The sequence below is a fragment of the Cryptomeria japonica genome, chromosome 10, assembly GCF_030272615.1.
Source record: "Cryptomeria japonica chromosome 10, Sugi_1.0, whole genome shotgun sequence".
NCBI lineage: Eukaryota > Viridiplantae > Streptophyta > Pinopsida > Cupressales > Cupressaceae > Cryptomeria > Cryptomeria japonica.
The window spans coordinates 535,294,637-535,319,394 of record NC_081414.1 but is presented as its reverse complement, the minus strand read 5'-3'; positions in this window follow the sequence as shown (position 1 = coordinate 535,319,394).

Sequence of the window (24,758 nt, the reverse complement as noted above, 5' to 3'; positions counted from 1 at the left end):
TGGCAAGCAATCAAATCAAGGTACCGAAAAGGATGAGTAATTACTAATTTTGGAAACCGAACCATAAAACACCCCCCAACTTACTTTGGCACGTGTCCACATAGGCTGAAAGGATTTAGGAAAGTGTACGCGGATTTAGCAAAAGAAATAATCATAATGAAATCATAAATACCTAATTAAAATAAAATAAAATATGTACATACCTGCAGTCGTGCGAAAAGAATGGCAAAATGAAATGAAATGATAGATAAGGAAATGAGATGGGATGACATGGATGCAAAATTTTATTTATGGAGAATAATATTTCCATAAGACATGGAAATATTTTTGTGAAATGACACAAGGAGAATTATGAAGTGGAAAACATGTTCACTGCAGTGGCTGCAAGAACCTTACCTCCAATACTTGCTCAATTGCAGAAGGAACTTGATCAGTGGCTGTAGGAACTTGATTAGTTGTTGTAGGAACTTGTGTTTGATCCTTTTTAGCAAATTGCTGTAGGAAATCCTCTTTGCTAGTTGGCTTATGATAAAGACACAATCTGTGACCATTTACCAAAAGCTTGAACTGAACCGGGTTAATTGTGGTGAAACAAATAGCTCCATTGTTGAAAACCTCCTCTATCTCATATGGACCTAACCATCTGGTTTGTAACTTTCCCATAGTATCTTTATATTTGGAGTCATACAATATTGCCCAATCACCCGCTTTGAACTTTTTCTCTTTGATGTATTTATCATGCCACTTTGCTCTCTGATTTTGTATCAGTTCTGTCTATTGGACAACCATTTTTCTCCATTCATCCAAAGCATTCAATTGTTGAATGCATTCCTTTTGTGCTTCAGAACGTGTCATATTTAATTGCAAAGTTGTCCTCGGAGTTTTATGCTCAAACTCAATAGGCATCATTTCTACTTTTCCATACACCATCTCAAAAGGTGTAAAACCAATTGGTGTCTTCCAAGTTGTTCTATATGCCCAAATTGCTTCTGAAAGTCTATGAGACCAGTCTTTTTTATGAACAACTACTATCTTGGTAAGAATAGCCTCAAGCTCCCTATTTATAACCTCTACTTGTCCATTAGCTTGTGGATGATATGGGCTAGATTCTCTGTGCCTTATATTGTATTCATTGACCAAGGCTACAATCAATGTTGAAGTAAATTGTGGGCCTTGGTCTGATACAATTTCTCTTGGTACTTCATATCTTGTAAATATCTCCTCATAAAGGAACTTGGCAACCTTATTATCTCTTGCATGTGTCATGGCACGAGCCTCCACCCATTTGGTTACATAATCGGTACATACTAAAATGTAGGATATTTCATTAGAAGGGGGATCAATTGGGCCAATAAAATCTAATCCCCATTTATCAAACGGTGCAATCAATATTTGTGGATATAATGACATCTCATCAGATTTAGTAGGTCTCCCCATGCACTGGCATCTATCACATTTTCTTGTATACTATGTTGCATCCTTATATAATGTGGGCCAATAGTATCCTGTATTCAGTATTTTGAGTGTTGTTCTTTTAGTAGAAAAATGTCCTCCACATGGCTCATCATGACATTGTTAGGCCCAATATGGAAAGCTAATGTACTGAGAGGGGAGGGGTGAATCATTACTTCAAAATATTTCTTCAACAATATCTTTACTGTTATGCATAAACGGAAAAGTGCAGTAACATAATATAAAACTAAAACAAACAGATAACAATCATACATGATTCACTCCATAACACATATATTTTGATTAAGTAGAAACTCTTGGTTAGAGAGAAAAACTATGGTGGGGATCGCACCCACAACTTCACTACTACAATAATAAAGAGTGCTCGGTTAGAGCTACATATTTAGCTATTTCTGATAGCATACCCTGTTAGGAGTAACAAGATCTATTAGATCTACCTTGCTAAAGGATTTTACAACACTTCATCTAAATGCTGCACCTGGTTAGAGGCTTTACAATTTATAGACTTGATTAGAGTCTTTTACCCTGTTAAAGGTTTCTCTTACAACTTCACAATATTACAATAAAATCATTACAAATATCTGCAACTTTACATCTGGAATGTTATAGCAGATTCTATGTGCTCAGAATAGATTACCTTGCTTATAGCATACCTCGGTAACCCGTATAGTAACTCGATAAACCCTTCTGTTTACTCTGTTCTTTGACTGTTCTCTGAAAACCTTCTCGATGACCGTTGTGTCTCTACAACAATCTTCTTACACTCATGCACACACCTTTAACTCTTTAACTCATGCTGTATAAATAGATCTCTTATGACGGTGATCCAATTCATTGCTTCGATCTTACAAACACGATTTATTGAATGAATAACCATGCAAAATATTTCATTGGTTAGATAACCTCAAAATCATACACAATCTTTAAGTGCAATTTCCAATGTGATAACGGTTAGATGTGCCTCGAGCTTGTAACACGTTTTCATATGCATATCCAGGTTCAATGAATCTGGTAACACATTTCACTCAGTGTAAATTAACTCGGTGTGTCATCTTTGCTTCTCAGTAGACATGTAAAGATACTCAATAGACAGCTCGGTGTATACTACATTCCTTGATTGCTTTCTTCTATAATTGACTAGATTGTACACACCGACTGAATATTTCGGTAATAGATAACTAACTAGAGTATATAGTATAACTTTGACATAAAACTAATGGCAATTAGATAAGTAGTAACAATCTCCCCTTTTGACATTAGTTGAGATGTTTGACAAAAACTACTTTAAAAGTTATAACTCAATAATCTATATACTTGCAAATTTTGACTATGTTGACAGTATATACAATAGTCAATAAAATAATATATTGGATATACTCCCCTTATCAATATACTGTATAAAATTCTGATTTTGCATGCTTGGTGATCTGTTCTTGTGCTTTGCTTACTGTTCTGTATACTGCTCTTGGATACTTTGCTTATTTTGCTCGGTATACTCCCCCTATATACTATACTCCAAAAACTATATCTTTCTCCCAAAACTGTATTAATACTGTATCACTCCCCTAGTACTGTAACATATCACTTCCCAAATATAGTATCACTCCCCCTTTTTGACAGACATCAAAAACTTAATTCCCATTCAGGGGCGGTAACTGGTCAAAAATGGATTTGTACTTGGTCCCGGTGTCAGTGAGAGCGACAGAGAGTGCATCCTTTACACTGTCCATTAAAGAATTATGTGCTTGAATATAAGCCAATAGTGATATTAAGCCATCTAGAGTGCTTCCCTCTTGAGTAGTAGATAAGTATGTGGCTCGGTTGATCTGTTCTTGGATTGATGAAAGATGAGGAAGGAATAATGTCTGAAGTGTCATTATGTCCTTCCTGATCTTGTGTTCTTCATTTCTTAAATCCAATTGTTGAGCCATGAGCTGTTGAAGCTTTGTATAAAAATTCTAAACTGAATTTGGCTCGGTGGTCAACTTATTTGAGAGATCGGTGATCTCTTTCTCAATAGCCTCTGTTTTATTCTTAATGTCTTTAATGAATGAAGAAAATATGCAGAGTTTCTGAAATAAATAATGAATGTGCTTGAGTTGAGGAGTCAACTCAGCAATAAATTTGACAAGTTTAACTTTGCCAATAGCTATAGCTTTTTGTACCTCTTCTATCATCTTGGTAGTGAGCTCTTTGTCTTTCAGCTTGCTCAAATACTTCAATGCATCTACTCCAGATGTCTCTATCTTTGTTAGGAGTTCATCCAGTTGAATGTGGATGGCTGCATCAGTTGATATTGTAGCTTCAAGTAGCATATCTATTAAGAGTGCTTTTACCTTCTGAAGTACTTTATTTTTCTTTTAAATGGCCATTTGCTTCTCTTGTTCAGCCTTTGCTTTGCATAGTTCACCAAAATCAATGAGTGCTTGCCCCTTTAATTTTGCTATGTCTACATTGGGCAACACTATTGGTTTTGACAAATCAACTTTAAAACTATGCTTTTTCACTTTCTTTTCTTTACCTTTCATCGATAGAACTAAGACAATTGCTTGTGAGGCATTATTACCCTCGGTAGGTTGCTTGGTAGACGCAACACTTTGATCGGTTCCTTTAGCCTCTGTAGAGTCCTTCGGTGTCTCAGTAGTTGGTGTCTTAGTTGCAACATTCTCAGTGCTAGAAGGTGCTTGAGATGTCTGTTCTTGAGTAGTACCTTCTCCTGTTGTAGACTTGTGACCTTCGATGCCTTGATCGGTATCCTGAGGAGTTTCGGTTGAGACAGGTTGCTTGACCAGTGGATAAGGCTGAACTTGTTCCAAAATGGATTCACTAGATACAAGTTTTGCATATGCAATGCTTTCTATCATTTCCTGTTCCAGGGCCTTTGTATCCATGACATCTTCATCTATTTGAATGGTGTCAGCAGGATCTTGTTTGGTAGCATCAGTACCTTGCTCGGTGACATCAATGATTTCAACTATAACTTGCTCACCGACATCCTTGATTTTAAAGATATCTTGCCACTTTGCTTTTGTCTCATTTTCTACTTCAATACATAGCCCATTCATCAGTTTTAAGGCTCTTTGTTTGACAAGAAACTTTGAATTGTAGGTTGTCAGATGTTCCTTTATTTCAGCTATTGATATATCAGGAAAGACATGGACTAGACTTCTTTCTCTGATTTGTTTCTCTGAGTCCATTGCATACTTCCACCTATTATCAATATGCAGATACAATTCATTTGGAAGTGACTTAGCTAGTTCTAATGGAGCTAGCTGGAACTTTAGAACTGTGCAGATGACAACTTCTTCAATTTGTCTCTTTTCATCATTGTTCTTGGTTTCATACTTGACATATCTAAATACTCCAAATCCACCATATTCTTTTAGATTAGCACAGAAGTTTTCAACACTATGTATATTTACCTTCTTGCTCTTAACAATCTGAAATTTGCTTGCATCTTTTGATTCGGTATCACTAGACTCTTTTGCCAAAATGAGTCTCTGAGTAGATTTCTTGTATGTCTTTGTTGCCTTGGGAACAATTACACTCTTTGTCTTCTTACTCGGTGAAGCTGCAGATGCTCTAGTGTTAGGTCATTTTACTAGAGGTGGAGTCAGTGAGACTTTCGATGTGTCCTGTTTCTTTCTCTTTAACACTTTACCCTTAGGCAATTCAGTGCTTAGTGTTATAGCTGCCTCTTAGGCTTCAGATTCCTCTTCGGTAATGGCAATGGTGCCTTTGATAGGTGTAGAGGAAGAGTCTTCTCCGAATTTCTCTGGCAATGCCTTAATCATCTTTGTTGCCTTTCTTGTAGCTTTGGGTACTACAATATTCATTTTTACCTTTTCCTTTACTTCCTCATAGGTACCATACCTCAGGTCGGTAGCATGTCTAGGCAATGTAAGAAATGCATCAATTTGCTATTTTGTGATGTCAAAATCAATCTGGTAACCCATTGGTGACAAAGATTGAGTGCTCGGTTCCACATCATTCACATAACAGTAATCGGTGTCAACTTCAAAACATATATCATTTTTGTATTTCTCTACTAGTTGGGGTGGTATCCTATATCTGTTATGCATTTTCTCTTGAAATTTACTAAAGTAATCATCCATGATATCATTGAAATTATCAACTAACTTCTTAATGAAGTCATTAATCTAATGGGTGATAGGTCAGTGTAGCTCCCAAACAACTTTACCAACTGATGGAAAGAATTTTTCAAAGTAGAAAAACATGCATACAAGTAGTGATCCAAACTTTAGATTATTAGCCGAGTTGTTCTTCTTCGGCTTCCTGATGGTGTTCAGATTTTCAAATAGGTTCTTCAGCAATACCTCACATAGGTCAATTTTCATTCCCTTTTTCACAATTTTGTAAGCCAAGTCTACTGCTGCACAGGGAACACTATTTTCCCTTGTTGATTGGAAGAAATAGTAGCCCATTAATCGAATTGAAAATTTTAGTTCTTCATCAGTGAAATTATTCAATTTCAATCCTCTGAAATCAGATTCTACTTCAGTTAAACTGATCAATTCCTTCTGTGATATATCTCCTGGGCTTGGGCATGATCATAGATAGGGTAACCGGTAATCAGATGAATGATTTCCTTGGTAATCTTAAATGGTTGTTCTTCTAGCCAAATGAAATCATCGTGAACTCTGCTCAAAACAAACTTGACCCACTAGGGTTTGAACACACGAGTATAGGTTAGGGCTTCAGTTAATCCCTTGATCTTGATGTGCTCATACTTGTTGTTCAATATACCATTGGTACATAGCTCATCATAGGTGTCTCTGATTTCAACATGATCGAGTTCTTCAACACAACATTTGGTGAAGAATATCACATCTTCGACTAACAACACTTTGTCCAAGATGAGTGAAAAGGTAGTTTTTTCATCCAGTTCAGAAGCGACTTTGGGGGTCAGAGAGTATTTCAGTGAGGGCTTCTCTACATTCTTGACAACTATGGGATCTTGGATCTTGGGCGCCATTTGAAGATTTCAGATAAAAAACTAACAAAGACTCCTTAGCGTTTCTGGATTTCAAACGACAGATGCTTTATACTTAGCAAATAATGGCAACTAGATACGCTCGGTAAACCAGCTTAACAATGTGTTGAGATTTGATGTAAATACCTTGAATTTGATTTGTAGGAGGTTTGATCACCTTTGAATCGCTTGCTCTGCTTTCTCGAAAACTTGGTAAGTGTAAATGACCATGAAAATGCTTTTAAGTACACAAAATACCTTATCGGGCTCCATGCGAATCAGGTCAAAACATTAAATGCATTCGATTCCTCTTTAACCGATTTACTCTCCTTTTTCTCATTTTAACTGAGTAACCAAACTTCCTTCATTTACCAACTTGACAGGCTTCCTGTATTCACCGACTTGACAGGTTTCCTGTAAAGTACTTCAAAAGACTTTCATAGAATTTCAAACTTACTAACACATCTTAATTATGCAGATTTTGAATTAATTACATAATAGAATAGGAGCTATTAAGATTTTAACCTTTAGAGAATGCAGTCCCTTCATACCTTTACCGATTAATTTGGAATAGGTGCACCTAACTTGGTAGGTAAGGTGCTTTCTTCATTTGACACAATTTCCTTCTTTTTGCAAATCATCTTTAATTTTTTTTTTATTTCTTCAGTGTCTTTTCTAGGTTGATCTCTGCAATCTCCAGCTAAGTGTCTAGCTTTGTGACAATGAAAACATGCCATACTAGGATTTCTCCATGATCTTCGATTGTACATTCCAAACCTTATAAAATAGTTGGCACTTATATGTCCATATCTTCCACAACATTCACACCATATCCTTGTATTGTAATCCCATGGTACTGCAGAATACTATTGGTAAGGATCTGTGTGAGTTCGGTAACCTCTAGCATTTGCTCGGTGTGCATGCATATAGTTCTTTTGCTTAAACCAAAACTTCTTGGTACTATGTCCATATCTATTGTAGTTTTTACAAAACCCTTTGAATTTTGCCTTTTGATAATTGTTAATAGACTTTGTCCTACATTGATTAGATGTGTGACCATATTTATTGCAATTGTAACAATAACCATTGGACTTAGTGGCATTCGGTTGGTTACCTTTTCTTATTTGGCATATGTTAGCAGTGTGACCTTGATTTCCATAGTAGTTGCAAATAGGCTTCTTTCTTTTGATGGTATTCTTGTTTCTAGCTTGCTTTGATGATTCTTCTCTCTCGGTAGTATGGATTCCTTTCTCGGTGGAGTCTTTTCCTTTGTAACCGAGTCCTGCATCTTTGTTGGGTCTTCTTGTATTTAGTTGCTCATCCAACATCTTTGATGCTTCATAACTCTTCTTCAGTGTTTCTTTGGATTTCTTCTTTGTTTCAAGTTCATCGGTTAACCTTGATACTTCAAGTTTCAATGCTTGATTCTCATCATTCTTTAGAATTGCTTCATGATGTGCATAACCTAGTTGATTTGATAGGTTTTGTTGAATTCCAGTCAATCTTATGATTTCATCATTCTTATCAGATACTAAGACTTCAAGTTGTTGTTTCTCTCTTTCTATATCTCTTACTTTATCCTCAGTTGTTCTCAATGCATCTAGATTTTCAGTCATCTATGTGCTGAAATGTTCATGTTCTCTTTTCATTGCTTTCAGTTGATCCGCTAGTGCTTTGTTCTTTTCTTTCAATACTCCAATCATTTCTTCAGTCTCTTCAGATATACTGTTCTCAGATGATGTCTCAATTTGTTCCACTAACTCTTGAGAGTCCTGCAAATCATCAGATAATCTTATTCTCACTTTCAAATTTTTTTGCATTTGCCTTTGCATGTCTGCAATCACTTGATTAGCATGATCCAACTCTTCTTGCAGATACACAATCCTCTGAGATTGTTTATAGCCTTCCATTGATAAGATCTTTCTCTTTAGGTAGTTAAACCCTTTTCCAAGGTTCGAGCTCTGATACCAATTGTTAGGCCCAATATGGAAAGCTAATGTACTGAGAGGGGAGGGGTGAATCAGTACTTCAAAACATTTCTTCAACAATATTTTTACTGTTATGCATAAATCGAATAGTGCAGTAACATAATATAAAACTAAAACAAATAGATAACAATCATACATGATTCACTCCATAACACATATATTTTGATGGAAACTCTTGGTTAGAGAGAAAAAACGTGGTGGGGATGGCACCCACAACTTCACTACTGCAATAATAAAGAGTGCTTGGTTAGAGCTACATGTTTAGCTATTTCTGATAGCATACTCTGTTAGGAGTAACAAGATCTGTTAGATCTACCTTGCTAAAGGATTTTACAACACTTCATCTAAATGTTGCACCTGGTTAGAGGCTTCACAATTTATAGACTTGAATAGAGTCTTTTACCCTATTAAAGGTTTCTCTTACAACTTCACAATATTACAATAAAATCATTACAAATATCTGCAACTTTACATCTGGAATGTTATAGCAGATTCTATGTGCTCAGAATAGATTACCTTGCTTATAGCATACCTCAGTAACCAATATAGTAACTCGGTAAACCCTTCTATTTACTTTGTTCTTTGACTATTCTCTGAAAACCTTCTCAGTGACCTCTGTGTCTCTATAACAGTCTTCTTACACTCATGCACACACCTTTAACTCTTTAACTCATGCTATATAAATAGATCTCTTATGACGGTGATCCAATTCATTGCTTTGATCTTACAAACATGATTTATTGAATGAATAACCGTGCAAAATATTTCATTGGTTAGATAACCTCAAAATCATACACAATCTTTAAGTGCAATTTCCAATGTGATAATGGTTAGATATGCCTCGATCTTGTAACACGTTTTCATATGCATGTCGAGGTTCAATGAATCTGGTAACACGTTTCACTCGGTGTAAATTAACTTGGTGTGTCATCTTTGCTTCTTGGTAGACATGTAAAGATACTCGGTAGACAGCTCAGTGTATAGTACGTTCTATGACTACTTTCTTCTGTAACCGACTAGATTGTACATACCGACTGAATATTTCGGTAATGGATAATCAACTAGAGTATATAGTATAACTTTGACATAAAACTAATGGCAACTAGATAAGTAGTAACAGACATGCATGCAGGATATCATATGTTTCATGTTTTCTTACACATCTTCTCATGACTTGGTCAGGTCTAGTATAAAACAAACAATCAGCAATCCATGAGAAGTTAAAGCTTTTCTCCACTAGAAACCTTCTTTCCTTAGGAGAGAAATGAAGTGGCATTTTAGCAGCAGCTGAATAGTTGGCAATATCAGCATACGAAGGAGTGTGGGCTTGTATAAGGAATAGATGTTCATTTGGAAAAGCATCATCTATGGCTATAGGATCTTCCTGTAACTGAAGTCTTGAAAGATAATCTGCAACCACATTGGACTTTCCTGGTTTATCAATACCTGTGATATCAAATTCTTGCATCAACAATAACCAGTGAGCTAATCTACTAGTAATTGAAGGCTTATTCATGAGATATCTGATTGCAGTACGATCAGTATGCACAAATATGGGATACCCTATTATATAGTGCCTGAATTTGTTGAGTGCATATATAACTACACATTTCCTTTTCAGTGATTGTAATTTAACTTAGGCCCCTACAAGTTCTTGCTAATATAATATATTGCATTTTCCAAGTTATCAATCTTCTATCCTAAGACTGCTCCTATTGCATAATCAGATGCATCTGTATGAATTTGAAATGGTAAAGACCAATTCGGACCTTTAAGAACTGGTGCTTGGGTCAAAGTGTGCTAAGATTCAAGAAAGCTTCATTACATGAAGAAGTCCATTTAAATTCCATATCCTTGGTAAGTAGAGAATATAAGGGACTTGCAATTTTGCTGAAATATTTGATAAACCTTCTATAGTATCCAGCATGACCAAGGAAACTTCTAACATCTTTTTGTTTTACTAGTGCATTGATATTTTGAATAACTTCAATTTTTGTTGGGTCAACCTCTATTCCTTTTATAGAAATATGATGACCAAGGACTATTCCTTCCTGCATCATTATGAAGCACTTTTCACTATTTAATGACAAACTATAGTCTTCACACCATTGCAAAACTTTCTTCAAGTTCCCTAATGCTTCTTCAAATTCAGAACCATAAGTTGTAAAGTCATCCATATAAGTTTCCATGATGTCTTGAGAAATATCTGAAAATATATTGATCACTACTCTTTGAAAAGTGGTTGGAGCATTACACAATCCAAAAGGAAGAACAAAATATGCATATGTTCCCCAATGACAAGTAAATGTGGTCTTCTCTTGGTCCTCTAGGGCTATCTGAATTTGATTGTAGCCACTGAATCCATCAAGAAGAAAAGTACCTCTTCCCAGACAAAGAGTCTAATACCTGATCCACAAATGGCAATGGAAAATGATCTTTTCTTGTTGCTAAGTTCAAAGCTCTATAATCAACACATACCTTCCATCTTCCTCCTTTCTTAAGAACTATTACCAAAGGTGATACCCATTGGCTATCAGAGATAGGATAGATAAACCCAGCCTTTAACAACTTCTGCAATTCCTCTTTAACTATTTCTTTTAATGCAGGATTGATTCTTCTTTGTGGCTATCTGAGTGGGCAACATTCTTATTTTATATAGATACGCTGGGTAAAAACTATTGGATCTATTCCATGCATGTCCTTGTAATCCCATGCAAAGACATGTTTATGACATTTAAGCAAGCCCATCAGTGCTACTTTTTGAGTATTTGCAAGATCACTATTGATATTCAAATCAACTTCTATTTTGATAGTAAGATCAATCTGGGATATATCAGAAAAATGAGAAGTACAGACTTCCTGTGGCAACATAGTATGCAATATATTAGTGGCTGCAGGAAAGTCTAAATCTACAATATTTGGTACCACTCCTGCAATAGTTGTTCTTGTTTTAACTCATTTGTCAAAATTTTATCAAGAATTGAGTCTTCATCTTGTAATTGCATGAATGGCCCTCTATTAATCATCATAAGGTGATTAATAGAGTCAAATCCCTTAGATTCTTCTCCCAAAGTAGGCCAAATGGCTTGTTGTTGATCAAACTGGGGCTAAGCAGGAGAATACAAAGCTAATGTTTTTGTAGAGTTCCCATCTGAAATAGTCATATCCCCTAATCTACATCCAATACATGCATCAGTCATGGCAAGCCAAGGTCTTCCCAAAACCACTGGATATCCTCCCAATGTTGCCTTTGGAGACAGGATCATAAAGTTTGTAGGGTATTCCCAAGAATCCAAAATATCAACCACATCTTCAATCATACCATTAGGTCGCACTGTAGAGCTGTCAGCAAGCTGTAGGACTAAGACTATTAATTTCAAGCTGCTGCATTACTTCTCTTGTCATCACATTAATGGCTTCCCCTAAATCAACTAAAACATTCCTTATCTGGGTGCCATTAATGACTATATTCACAACAGGACTACCAAGATCAGAATATTTAAGAATTGAAACCTTTCCTAGCATAATATCTTCCAATTGACTCATCACATACACTATTGGCGGATCCTTCTTCTTTCTGCTAGGTTTTTTTAGACATGCCTCCCTAAGTGCCTTACTATATATAGGAACATCTTTTATTGCTTGCAACAATGTAATTTTAACACATACATGTTTCAGTTGATCTATGATATCAAAACCTTGCTCCTGTTCTGTAAAAACTTCCTTTTCTTGCAATCTTTGGGGAAATGGTGGTAATCTCTACTTCTGAGGTATTGCGGTTGTTGGATTAGAGATTTCTTATTCTTCTTGCACCTCAGTGATAACTATAGGAGATGGATTAGGAAGAGTTATCATGGATCTGAGGTGAATATCACTTATAGATAGAGAATAGGTTGGCTATTGATTAGGGTTAGCTGAATAAGCTTGTTGTTGTTGTTGCTGTTGTTGAGATTTAATATTAGGATTTGGCATTGGCTGAGTGGGCAACTGCGTTAGTTTAGGTGGAACAACAGTGGCTATAGGGGGAGGCATTATTGCAAGTGGTTGTGGCTGTTGAATAGGCTATTGATATCTAGAAGATTGGGTAGTCCATGGTTGACTGCCCCTCCATTGAGGAGTAGGTTGCCAATTCCCTTGAAACTGGCTCCCTTGGCCCCGAGGTGGATACCAATTTCCTTGTGGCTACTACCATTGTGGCATTTGATTAGAAAAATGTTTCCCTTGGCCTTGAGAACCATACAAGTTTGGATAATTACTAAAATTTTGAGCATATGGTGATTGCCATTGATTATTTGGTACATAAGAATTTCCACTATAACCAGATAAAGAAAATGGATCCAGAGGCATACCTTGTCTTTAGAAATTTGGCCTTCTTTGAGAAACATAGAAAACTTGTTCATCCTAACCTTGTATTGGCTTGAAGTCAGGAACCTCAAGATTTGCAACCATTTTACATCTGCAATCCTTTTTTCTCTGTCTACAATGAGGGCAAAATTCTGCAAGAAATGCACCAGCTTCTTCATGCTTCTTTTTAGTTGAGATTGTATTCAGCTGAGTAGCCATATTGTTTATGATGTCCTCCTTAAAGTCCTTGAACACATAGCTAAGTTCCATTCTAGAAACTCCAGTACTAGATGTTGATGAAGGCACTCCTGGCTTGAAACACTTATTCTTTTTAGAAGTAGATTTGGAATACTTCTTACAAATTTATTCTATCTCATTCCATGTAGACTGTGTAATGTCACCTCCTCCCATAAGATCCAAAGCATCAGTGCATTCATCACTGATTCTCCTCAATATATCAACTTGAAGGAATCTTCATTTAGAGTACTATGCTTAGACTTTTTGACACTAAACAGAAACCTTTCCAAATAATCTTCAAAACTCTCATCTTCTTTCTGTGTCATTCTAAAAATATCATCCCCATGATGATCAGTGCCTCTACAATAATCTTTATACTTTCCAATAAACAATCATTTCATCTCATCGCATGTATTGATTGTGCTACTACCCAAACTCATAAACCATCTTAAATATGATTCTTTCAAAGTGGCAGGAAATATTTTGAGTCTATGGGCATCTGTAGTATAATCAAAACTCCTAGAAAGAACATCAAACTCAAACATAAATGTGTCTGGATCCTCTGTCACTAATCCATAGAATTTAGGGAGGAAAGAAGCTGGAATGTTCTTGAGATTAGCATTATCATGTTGATCAGATATGGGGAACTCAAATGTTGGGTCCAAAGGTGGTGGTGGTGGATTATTTCCACTAGGAGGTGGGTTTCCTTGCATTAGACTTGTGGGAGGAGTTACTAAATGAAATTCTTCTTCTGGGGGTCCAAAGAGGAACTGAAGACTGCCTTCTAGAAATTTAGATTCAAGGTGGTTCAAATTCTCTGGGGTTTGATAAAGTTCAGCAAAAGGATTTATATCTGGGGAGTTAATTTTTGCATGATTAGGATGACTGGGTAGAAATCTACCTAGAATTTTTGCATCATTAGGATGATTGGGTAGAAATCTACCTAGAACATCTCTTCTTTGCCTATGCATGCAGGTTCATAATTTTTTTTCTTTGAATGATCAGGTATGCCAGAAAAACAATTAACCAAAAACTGAAAAGACAATAACTATAACAGGTTCTTAGTTTGACACCATCCTCGACAATAGAGCCAAAAATGTTCAACCCAACAATAAGAATAATAACTCTAGTTGAAGTCTCAACCCTAAGTTTGGACATTCACTTGGTAAAGTCACTATTTCTATAGCTAGTATGTTGGCGTTGCACACTCCAATGAGTATTGAAGGTGATTGAAGGTGTTGTCATTGATGGTAACTTACCGGCAACCTTGTGGATATCTTTAGGCACCAACATCGACACCGGTAGACACTTCACCGATAGCGGCAACAATGTATACCAACACTCCAGCCAATAGGAATAAAGTTTTGTTTATTGTATTTAATTGTAAATATCTTTTGTAAAGCCGACAAGGCATATTGTAATAAGACTCATATATGTATGAGGTCTTGTAAATAATTTTGAAAAGAGGTAACATGGATGTGAAGTGATGAGCGAATATTAAGGTATATTTTGTATAAGGGTTTAAGGTCATAGTATGAGCTTAAATCAGTACTGAACCTAGCATAGCAGATGCTGAATTGTAGTAGTACATTATATTGGATTTTCATAATCTATTTTGTAAGTCAATGAAACTTCCTTTTGTAATTGAGCAGTGAGCTCTAGGTAGTTGGCCTTCCTGCATGTGCAGGCCCCTCTTGTAAGTAATATCCATTCATTGGCTAGTGAGTGAATATTGTGGGTCACAAATCCCACCAAGGTTTTTCCTACATCGGGTTTCCTCGTTAAACATCTTGTGTTATGGTGTGCTTTCTATGTTGTCTTTACTATTCTTATTTACTTGCATTAATTCTTGTTTACCGGTACTCTATTTTGGAATGCAAAATACTTAATAAGGTTAAATATTCTATTAACCGGTTAGATATTGATTCACCCCCCCCTCCCCTCTCAGTATCTTTGGGACTACCATCAACCATAACAATTGGTATTAGAGCTTGGTCCTCTATTTTCAATAGTCTAACAACTTGAGGAAGATTCTGACACCAGTATAGATGGAGAATTTAAGAAAGCAATTAGAAGGATCTCTTGTGAACTATGATGTAGAGAAGTTGAAAAATATCAAACTTGAAGATGATCTGAGGACTGCACAAGAATTCATTCAAGGACTTCAGGAGAATCTCACTATTGCTAGAAATAAGAGAAAATAACTTCATGAGAAGATGTAGAGTAATGATGATGAAAAGGAAACTCTTAATGATCTTGTAAGCAAGATGAGGCAAGAAAACATGACCTTGAGGAATGAAATGCAAGATATGACTATAAGATTTTGTAAAGACATTGAAGACATAAAGAAGAATGAAGATGACTTGAGTAGAAGACTCAATGATGTTGGAAATGAAAATCTAAGACTTAATCATGAAAATGATATGTTAAAAAGAAATTTGATTCACATGGAACATGATAAAACTGAACTTATGAGACAGAAGGATTTTTTTAGAAAATGAGCTGGCTACTGCAAATCATCATAAAGAGAAATTCAAGAAAAGTTTAGAAGAACTTGATGGTATGCTGAAAAGTTAGAAACCTAATGGAAACACTAATGGACTTGGATTTGAAGTTGGTGAAATTTTCGGTACTGCAAACAATCATGATCATAGTAAACTAGTAAGACAACCCAATGCCTACAAATTTAATGGGAAATGATTTAACTGTAACAAGTATGGTCATAGAGAAACTCAGTGTAGATCTAGAAACAATCAGAACATTAATCCACCCATTGGTCAATGTTCCAAATGCAACAAAATTGGTCACAATTCAGAAAACTGCAGAATGAATGTAAGATGTTATGTTTGTGGAAGATTTGGGCACTTATCTAATCAATGCAGAACACAAACCGGCATAGGATATGGAAAGGCTATTCAGAAGAACAATGTGACTTATTATGCTTGTAACATGATTGGACATATTGCAAAGTTTTGTAGAAGCAAGACTTCACCAACAAATAATAAAGGATCTAGTTTGAAAGGCAAAGAGAAGGTTGATGAGGTAAAGCAAGAATTTTCAAGACAATGGATTAGAAAGATAGATCAGAATGTTGATGAGACTATTCCTTCACTGGTATAACAGAGTATTACTCTACCGGCAGGAAACTCTTCATCCAATTGAAAAGTAACCTTTGGGGGTATTGCAACAAATTGAAAATCATGGAAATTTACCCTCGGTTGATGGTGAGAAGATCAACTTCTTCTCTACCGACAGATGTGTGAAGTTTCACTTAACCGATGAGCATTTATTGCGGCTGTTGGAGGAAAAGACATTATAAATAAGTGATTTTCCCTCTTTTTCAATTCACCGAGCATTCAAAATTGTAGAGAGTGGGAAAATCTGAGTGAAGGAATCCAAAGCAAGAAGTGAAGAAGTTCTTTCAAGCATCCAAACCTATCAGGAAAATTGAGGTATTTATCAATGGTTTCCTCCTCTTCTCCAAAATTTATTGCAAACCCTACTGTTATAGAGGTAGGTAAATGCCCTAGGCCCGTTTTCAAGATTATCCCTGAGATAAGGAAACATGATGATACCCTAGGAGCTTTTTCAAAAATCCCAAAAGGTGTTGCATATGCAGAAGATCCTAGAATCTATATTCATTGCCATATTGAGGAATTAGGTTCACAAGAAATATTGAAAATATATAAAAAATGTTATCTGCGATGAAAGTGGAATTGTGAAACTTGAACATAAGGTTATTGAAAGTTTAGGTTTTGTGGAAATCCTTGACATCCTGGAATTAACTAAGGAGGTAGTAAGGATTGTGCTAAGCAGAGTTCATGGTGAATTCTTTTGGCTAGACTCTGTTTGTAAAATCGCTAAGGAAGTAGTTAGGGCAGTGACTAGCTTACCCTCCACTGGTAGCAGGCTAGATAAAACTAAAAAAGGTTCCTAATAACATAGTGATGACATTAACAGGAGAAACCTATGATAGCAGATCACTGAGAGTGAATGATGTAAAGGATGTGAATTCTAGATTCATAAGTATGATTTTAGGTTATAAGGCCACCCATGCAAACCGACTCAACTCTGTTTCCAGTCTTTGTATTAAAAGTATATATGATATGGTTAATAATGATGCAAGGATAGATATATGTGAGTGGTTAAAGGATGAGTTAATAGGTAATCTAAAAAAGATCAAAGGAGACAAGAAAGTTACTTTTCATTTTGGCAATCTCTTCGTATGTTTGATGTATCTTACAAAAGAGGTTCTCGGTATTGGTAAGAAAGACTTTGGTTTTGATATACTAGTAGGAAAACAACTGTTAGATATCTTCATTGGTAGGGGCACAGATAAGGATAACACTATCACTAAGTACTTCAAAACATTCAAAGAAAAAATGAAAACAAGAGAAAGACTACCACAAAGCATGGTAGATAAATATGAGAAGGAAATATGTTTTGTAATCAAGAAGGATGTGATATGGATGGAGGTAGTTCTTCCTAGAACTGTATGGGTAACAGAAATGCGATATGAAGCAGATGTAAACATAATTGAAACTTATGCCAAAGCCCTATTAGAAGCCCCTAGAGAACTAGAAGAAAAGGTTTTTGGTAGTGCAGAAACAATAGAAAGTGGTGTATAGACTTTGAAACAAAGAAAGAGAAGAGAAAAATACATAAGGAGTGCATCTAAACAAGTTAAAGAAATAAAAGAAAACATAATGAACATAAATGGAATAAAGTAAAGTGACTTGGAAGGATTATAACTGAAGGCACATCTCTCACTGGTTGGTACATCCTCTGACAGTGAAATTCTTGCTGAGTTTAGAAGAGTTGATAGGAAGAGAAAACCCTCACCAGTACACTCTCCTCCTCCCAAGAAAACAAGGACAACAAGGCAGAAGCAAGAGGTAGTGAGGTCGTTGGCTAAGAAGCTGACACCTAAAAGGAGAAAGCAAAAAGAGGTCATACCACCACTGGACAACTTGCTAAATGAAATAACAGATGATGGTAATTTATCCAATCTAAGAAAATTGTATGATACATTCACAAATGAGGAAAAAGAAAGTATAGAGAATAACATCATCCTACACCTTGACATATATAAGAATGTGTTAATAGAAGTTGTAGGTGATTTGCCTAGTGAATTGTATAGGCGGTTAGATGCTAAGAGGTTAGCAATTATGGAGCTAGATAAGAAAATTAAAATTGAGAAACTTCTAGTTGTACATCTGGTAAAATATGTTGAAGAAATTGATGAATTGATCAGTGAAACAAACAAAATAGTCTTTTCAAGCAGACACTGGCATGTGAGCCTAATGGTCGGCAGAGTTAATGAAATTTCAGAAGAGACAGCTGACAAATGGGATATTTTCTTTGTTGAGAAGGAAAAACATGAAGAACTAAAAAGACCTAAAACTTTCAAGGTATATCAAAAGGACAAAGGAAAAGGCAAGGTAGGTGGACTATGCAATATAAAAGTGACTGATAACCTACCACCACCTTCAATTACTCCACTAGTATAGACTGATAGTACACCGACTACTGAGAATGTGGAAACATCACATGAGGATACAAACCTTGAGTCTGAAATTTTATACACGATGAACATTGACACTCAGGAGGTTAATATTATAGTTGATAAGGAAAGCACTAAGGAAAAGAAAAATGATGTTGCTACTGAGCAACCAGCTGAAAACATTGAGATTAGGGTTGAGACTCAAATAGAGAGGTCAGAGAAAACTGAACATTCAGTTGATCCCTTGGTTAGTGGCATGTTTACTGATAACGCTAATGCAAGCATTGAGAAACCAACAAAGATAGCAACTAAGATACCAATAGTGGACAATTCAGAAAAATAGACAGAGATACCGACAGATAACACTGTAAAACAAATAGAGAAACAGGTTGATTCATAAGTACACACTAAGATAGTGCCATCGACGATCACTGAAAAGTCAAAACCTTTGCTAGTGGAAATGCAAACACAAACTGACCCACTAGATGTCGATTCAAGCAAATAATTTACTCCCATCAACAGCACAGAGATTGTGAAGGTAATTGGCCAAACATCCAATACTTCAATGACATAATTTAGACCCACCAATGTGACTGAAGTACTCTTGGATTCAATAAAGAAAATTACAGATTGTAATGCATTGGCCTATAAGGAAATAGATGACAAAATTCCTATTCTTAAGTTGATTGCACCAAAATGCAATTTAGATCAGGTAAAGGATTCTTTAGGTTAGTTAGACACATTTTCTAAATATATTACTGGCAATATACTGACTATAGATCAAATAAATGAAGAAAAATTTAAGGAGAAAATGGAGAAGGATAGAGATAAATTCTTTGAAGAAACAATAAAGAAGTGCACGAAACACATTGACACTCTTTTACTGGCATTGAATAAAACAATTACAGAGTTCAAGGAACTGTACAAAGACACTTGTAAGACAAATCTTTTGACAATGGATATTCACAAGGAAATCAAAAAAATTCAAAAGGAGATTAATGAAATAGTTGATAATATCATTGGTTCATTTGAACCAATATCAGTTATTGAGCAGGAAAATGTTGGATTTGAGGAAAAACTGGAGAAGTTAAAGAAAGAGAAGGAAATAATAAAGGGAAAAGCCAAAGAGCTAAAATATAGACTCAGTCCAAAGTTAGATAACCTCATCTCTCTAAGGAAAGAGATCTCTAAGGCTCTAATTCAAGGACAAAAGACACCGGAAGAGAAAATGCATCATCTCACCGGTACTATTTAGAGAACAGAGGCATCTTTGAAGGACAGTAACAGGTTTAATCAAAGCTTGAATTTGGTTTTAGAAGACTTATTCCAGATTGTAACCAACCAGTTACAAGGTTCAAATTGAAGACTGCACTCATTTGGAAATTTTGACAACCTTTGTCATTGATGTCAAAGTGGGAATAGTAGGACAGAGAAAAATGATTACCAAAGGAGATCATCTGCTTAGGGGGAGCACACATTTTTTGTAAAATTTTGGACTTCATTTTTGGATAGGATTTTTGGATTTTTCTCATGAGTGTTGCCATCAATGCCAAAGGGGGAGGTTGTTGGTATTGCACAGTCCAATGAGAATTGAAGGTGATTGAAGGTGTTATCATTGATGGCAACTTACTGGCAACCTTGTGGATATCTTTAGGCACCAACATCAACACTGATATACACTTCACCAACAGTGCAACAATGTATACTGACACTCCAGCCGATAGGAATAAAATTTTGTTTATTGTATTTAATTGTAAATATCTTTTGTAAAGCCGACAAGGCATATTGTAATAAGACTCATATATGTATGCGGTCTTGTAAATCATTTTGAAAAGAGGTAACATGGATGTGAAGTGATGAGTGAATATTAAGGCAGATTTCATATAAGGGTTTGTGGTTTAGTATGAGCTTAAACCGGTACTGTACCTGGCATAGCAAATGTTGAATTGTAGCAGTACATTATATTGGATTTTCATAATCCATTTTTTAAGTTAGTAAGACTTCCTTTTGTAATTAAGCAGTGAGCTCTAGGCAGTTGGCCTTCCTGCATGTGCAGGCCCCTCTTGTAAGTAATATCCATTCATTGGCTAGTGAGTGAATATTGTGGGTCACAAATCCCACCGAGATTTTTTCGACATCAGGTTTCCTCATTAAACATCTTGTGTTATTGTGTGCTTTCTATGTTGTCTTTACTGTTCTTATTTACTGCATTAATTCTTGTTTACCGGTACACTATTTTGGAATGCAAAATACTTAATAAGGTTAAATATTCTATTAACTGGTTAGATACTGATTCACCCTCCCTCTTAGTATCTTTGGGACTATCATCAATCCTAACATAGTTTTCATTTGATTGTCAACTCAGGGACGTAATACTTGAAATGGGTCTGCACTATATATGCACTAAGTTCCTATAATAGCTACTCTGCATTATTGCAACAACTAACATTATGCAGAAAATATAAGCAAGAATTGAAACTATTGAAAGGCTACAGGAAAACTTTTGCATTAACATAAATTCATTCAAGCAATACTGGCTAAGTTCAATGCTGATAAATAAAAATTACTCTCTTTTGGTTTGGCTGCAGGAACAATTAGTGGATCTGTTTCTAATGACTAATGCAAGAATGTCTACTGCAGCTAAAGAAAAAAACTAATCTTAACAAAGGCACAGGAACATTCACCAAGTGGGCCCCCTTAGATGAGTGATTCTAGGCTTCCCAAAAACAACTATAAGTGCTCATAATAACATATTTTTATTCATTGTTCTTCAAAAGTCATTACATGATTCAACATAAAAAGAAACTCAAAAACACTTGTAACTTTATTTCCAAAATCCTCTGCTTTGGTTTCTCTCCTTTCTTTCTAACCTCTGAGAAGAGATGAAGAGCTTATTTTAAAAGAAAACATCTACTTTAAACAACACAGATCATGCCGAAGAGAAGAGGTGGATAACCAATCAAGAAAGGAGATAGCTGAAGTTAAGCTACAAAAAATGTGGATCTAAACTGAACCACAGTCATAACATATTGTGGTGGTATTTACAACACTAATATCCACTTGAGTTAGACATCAGTAGTATCTCATGATTACTTCATCATCTCTATTGTTCCTTACGCTCTTCATCATCTCTATTGTTTGATCTTTCAGTCATCTCCTTGAATTTCTCTTCCTGCAACTGGCATGATAGGAGAGTTTCCACTGCAACATCATTTATTCCCTGCACTTCAAAAGAAATAAAATACAAGAACATACATACATTTTTTAATTAATTAGGACATCTATTAATTTCACACATGATATTGCCTTAAACAATCTGCATGGCAATAGGAATGAATAACATGGCTGCATGAATAAATTGGCAAAGACAAAACATGTTTTAATAGGTTCGGGCTAACATCTGAAATACATATGGTGAAGTTCTGATACATCATTACTATTATGTAAATAAAAATATGACAAAAGCTTAAGAGTTCTAAGGATAAAAATATGCCAATGTTTCAACTCATTAGAGGAGATCCCTATGCAGGAAGAGCTAGAGGTCCCTACAGACCAGAGACCACTGATGAGTGTCCTCAAGTCCATGGAGAGAAGAACAATGGATGTGAAGATGGATCTGCCATTATTTGTAGGCAAGATGGAGCCTTACACAATGATGTAGTGGATAGACTCCTTGGACAATTTCTTTTTAAAGTGAAGACATACCAGACCACCAAAGGGTGAACATGGCCCAATCCAAAATGAAAGGGGCTGCACTAACTTGGTGGACTTTCATCCAAGATGAGAGGGTGAAAGAGGGAAAGAGAAGAGTGGCTAAATCAAAGAAGATGATGGCCTTGGTGAAAGAGGCCTATGTCCCAATGGATTACAGTATCCAATTACATAGGAGGAAACAAAATTTGAAACAAAAGAAGATGGATGTGAGTTCCTATATCGAGGATTTCATGAAGTTTTCTGTGAGGACCAAGGTGAAAGAGAGTGAAGATGAGAACGTGGCAAGGTATCTCAATGGGTTGAGATTTACAATCCAAGAAGATTTGAATCTCCACACATCGGAGACAGTCCAAAAGTGCTTTCAATTGGCACTCAAGGTGGAGGAGAAGTTGAAGAGAAGGCAGGAACAAAATGGTAGAGGTAAAGGGAGACAACAAAGAGGAGGAAGAGGCCCTTTAAGAGGTAGAGGAAATGGTTTTGGATACCAAGGAGACTCTAACGAAGAAGGCAATAGAGGAGAGAGAAGTTACAACCAAGGAGGAGGCTACAATCCAAGAAGGAGATTTAGGGGTAGAAGACCACCCTCTACAGGAAGATCCCAAGGAAGAGGACCTCCTAGGTGCTACAACTGCAACCAAGAAGGGCACATGGCCAATAGGTGTCCAGAGAAGGCTTCTAGCTCCATGGGATAAAGGAGAAGCAATTTGGTGCAGGAATCTGATTGTCAAAGTGTGGCAAGTGCAAACACTTATCAAAGTGTTAATGCTCCTGATAGCTATGGATATCTTAAAAGAGGAGAGGCTCTGATGATGAGGAGAGAGGTAAACACCATCAAGGTACCTGATAAGGATCTTACACAAAGGAAATCTCTTTTCAAAACCACTTGCAAGGCAGGAGGAAAGGTATGCAAGGTCTTGATAGACTTGGGATCCACTGAAAATTTTTGTATCACTTGAAATGGTAGAGAAGCTTAAACTTAGAAGGCTGCCTCATCCTTACCCCTACAAGGTCTCATGGCTCACCCAAGGTCAGCAAGCAGTGGTAGAAGAGCAGGCTTGGGTGGAGTTTCATATTGGATCTTAGAAGTATATATTGCTATTTGACATAGCCAAAATGGATGCATGTCATCTCTTGTTTGGGAGACCATGGCAGTATGACTTGAAAGCTCATCATGATGGGTTGAGAAACACCTAGTCAATCACCAAGGATGGTAAGGTGATAGAACTCTTACCTCTGATAGAGGAAGAGATGGAATCAAAAGGGAAGGATGCAAAGGTGTTGATGGTAGAAGGTAAATATTTCATGAAGGAGATTGCAGAGAAAAGTGTAGTTTTCTATGCCCTCATGCCTAGCCCCAAGGTGATAAGGAAGGAGTAGCTTGCATAAGGGAAAGAAGGAGGACAAAATCACATAGACCCTATGGTCAGACAGTTGCTTGATAAGCATCAAGGCATCATCTCAGATGGAATGCCAAGATCCCTACCACTGGTGAGAGACATCAATCATTACATAGATCTGATCCCTGGATCTACTGTCCCAAACAAAGCATTCTACAAACTCACTCCAGCCCAGAATACAGAAATGGCAAGGTAGATTAAAGAATTGCTTCAATCAGGATTGATTGGCAAGAGCTTAAGCCCATGTGCAGTACTTGTTGTCCTTGCACCCAAGAAAGAAGACACTTGGAGGCTTTGTACATACTCAAGAGCCATCAACAAGATAACCATAAGGTATAGGTTCCTTATCCCTAGAATAGAGGATTTACTTGATTGGGGAGTGCTAAGTATTTCACCAAAATAGATCTAAAATGTTGATACCATTAGATTAGAATAAGGCTAGGGGATGAATGGAAAACAACTTTTAAAATCAATGAGGGGTTGTATGAGTGGAAAGTTATGCCATTTGGGTTTTCCAATGCCCCTAGTACCTTTATGAGGTTGATGAATGAAGTCTTGGTGGAATTCATAGGAAAATTTATCATAGTATACCTAGATGATATCCTGATCTTCAGTCACATAAGGGAAGAACACCTCAAACACATAGATATGGTTCTCAAAAGGTTACATGAAGAGAAACTAATGATCAATTTGGATAAGTTTTCGTTCATGGAGGAGGAGATCATTTACTTGGGATTTGTAATCTCACAAGGAGAGTTGAAAATGGACCAAGCGAAGGTGAGCGCTATACTATCTTGGCCAACACCTAAGACTATGAACGATGTCCAGAGCTTCCATGGTTTAGCAACTTTTTATAGGAAATTCATAAGAGGATTTAGTCATGTTTATGCACCCATGCTTGACACCATAAAGGGAGGACAAAAGTGCAGGTTTAGTTGGACCAAAGAGGCAGATGATTCATTTGAAACATTGAAGAAGAAGGTTGCAAAACAACTAGTCCTAGCCTTACCAGACTTCAACAAGATATTTCAGGTGGAATGTGATGCAAGCTGTAATTCCCCGCCAAGAAACCCCAAAGGGATAAAGCTAAAACACACGAATGGAGTGCA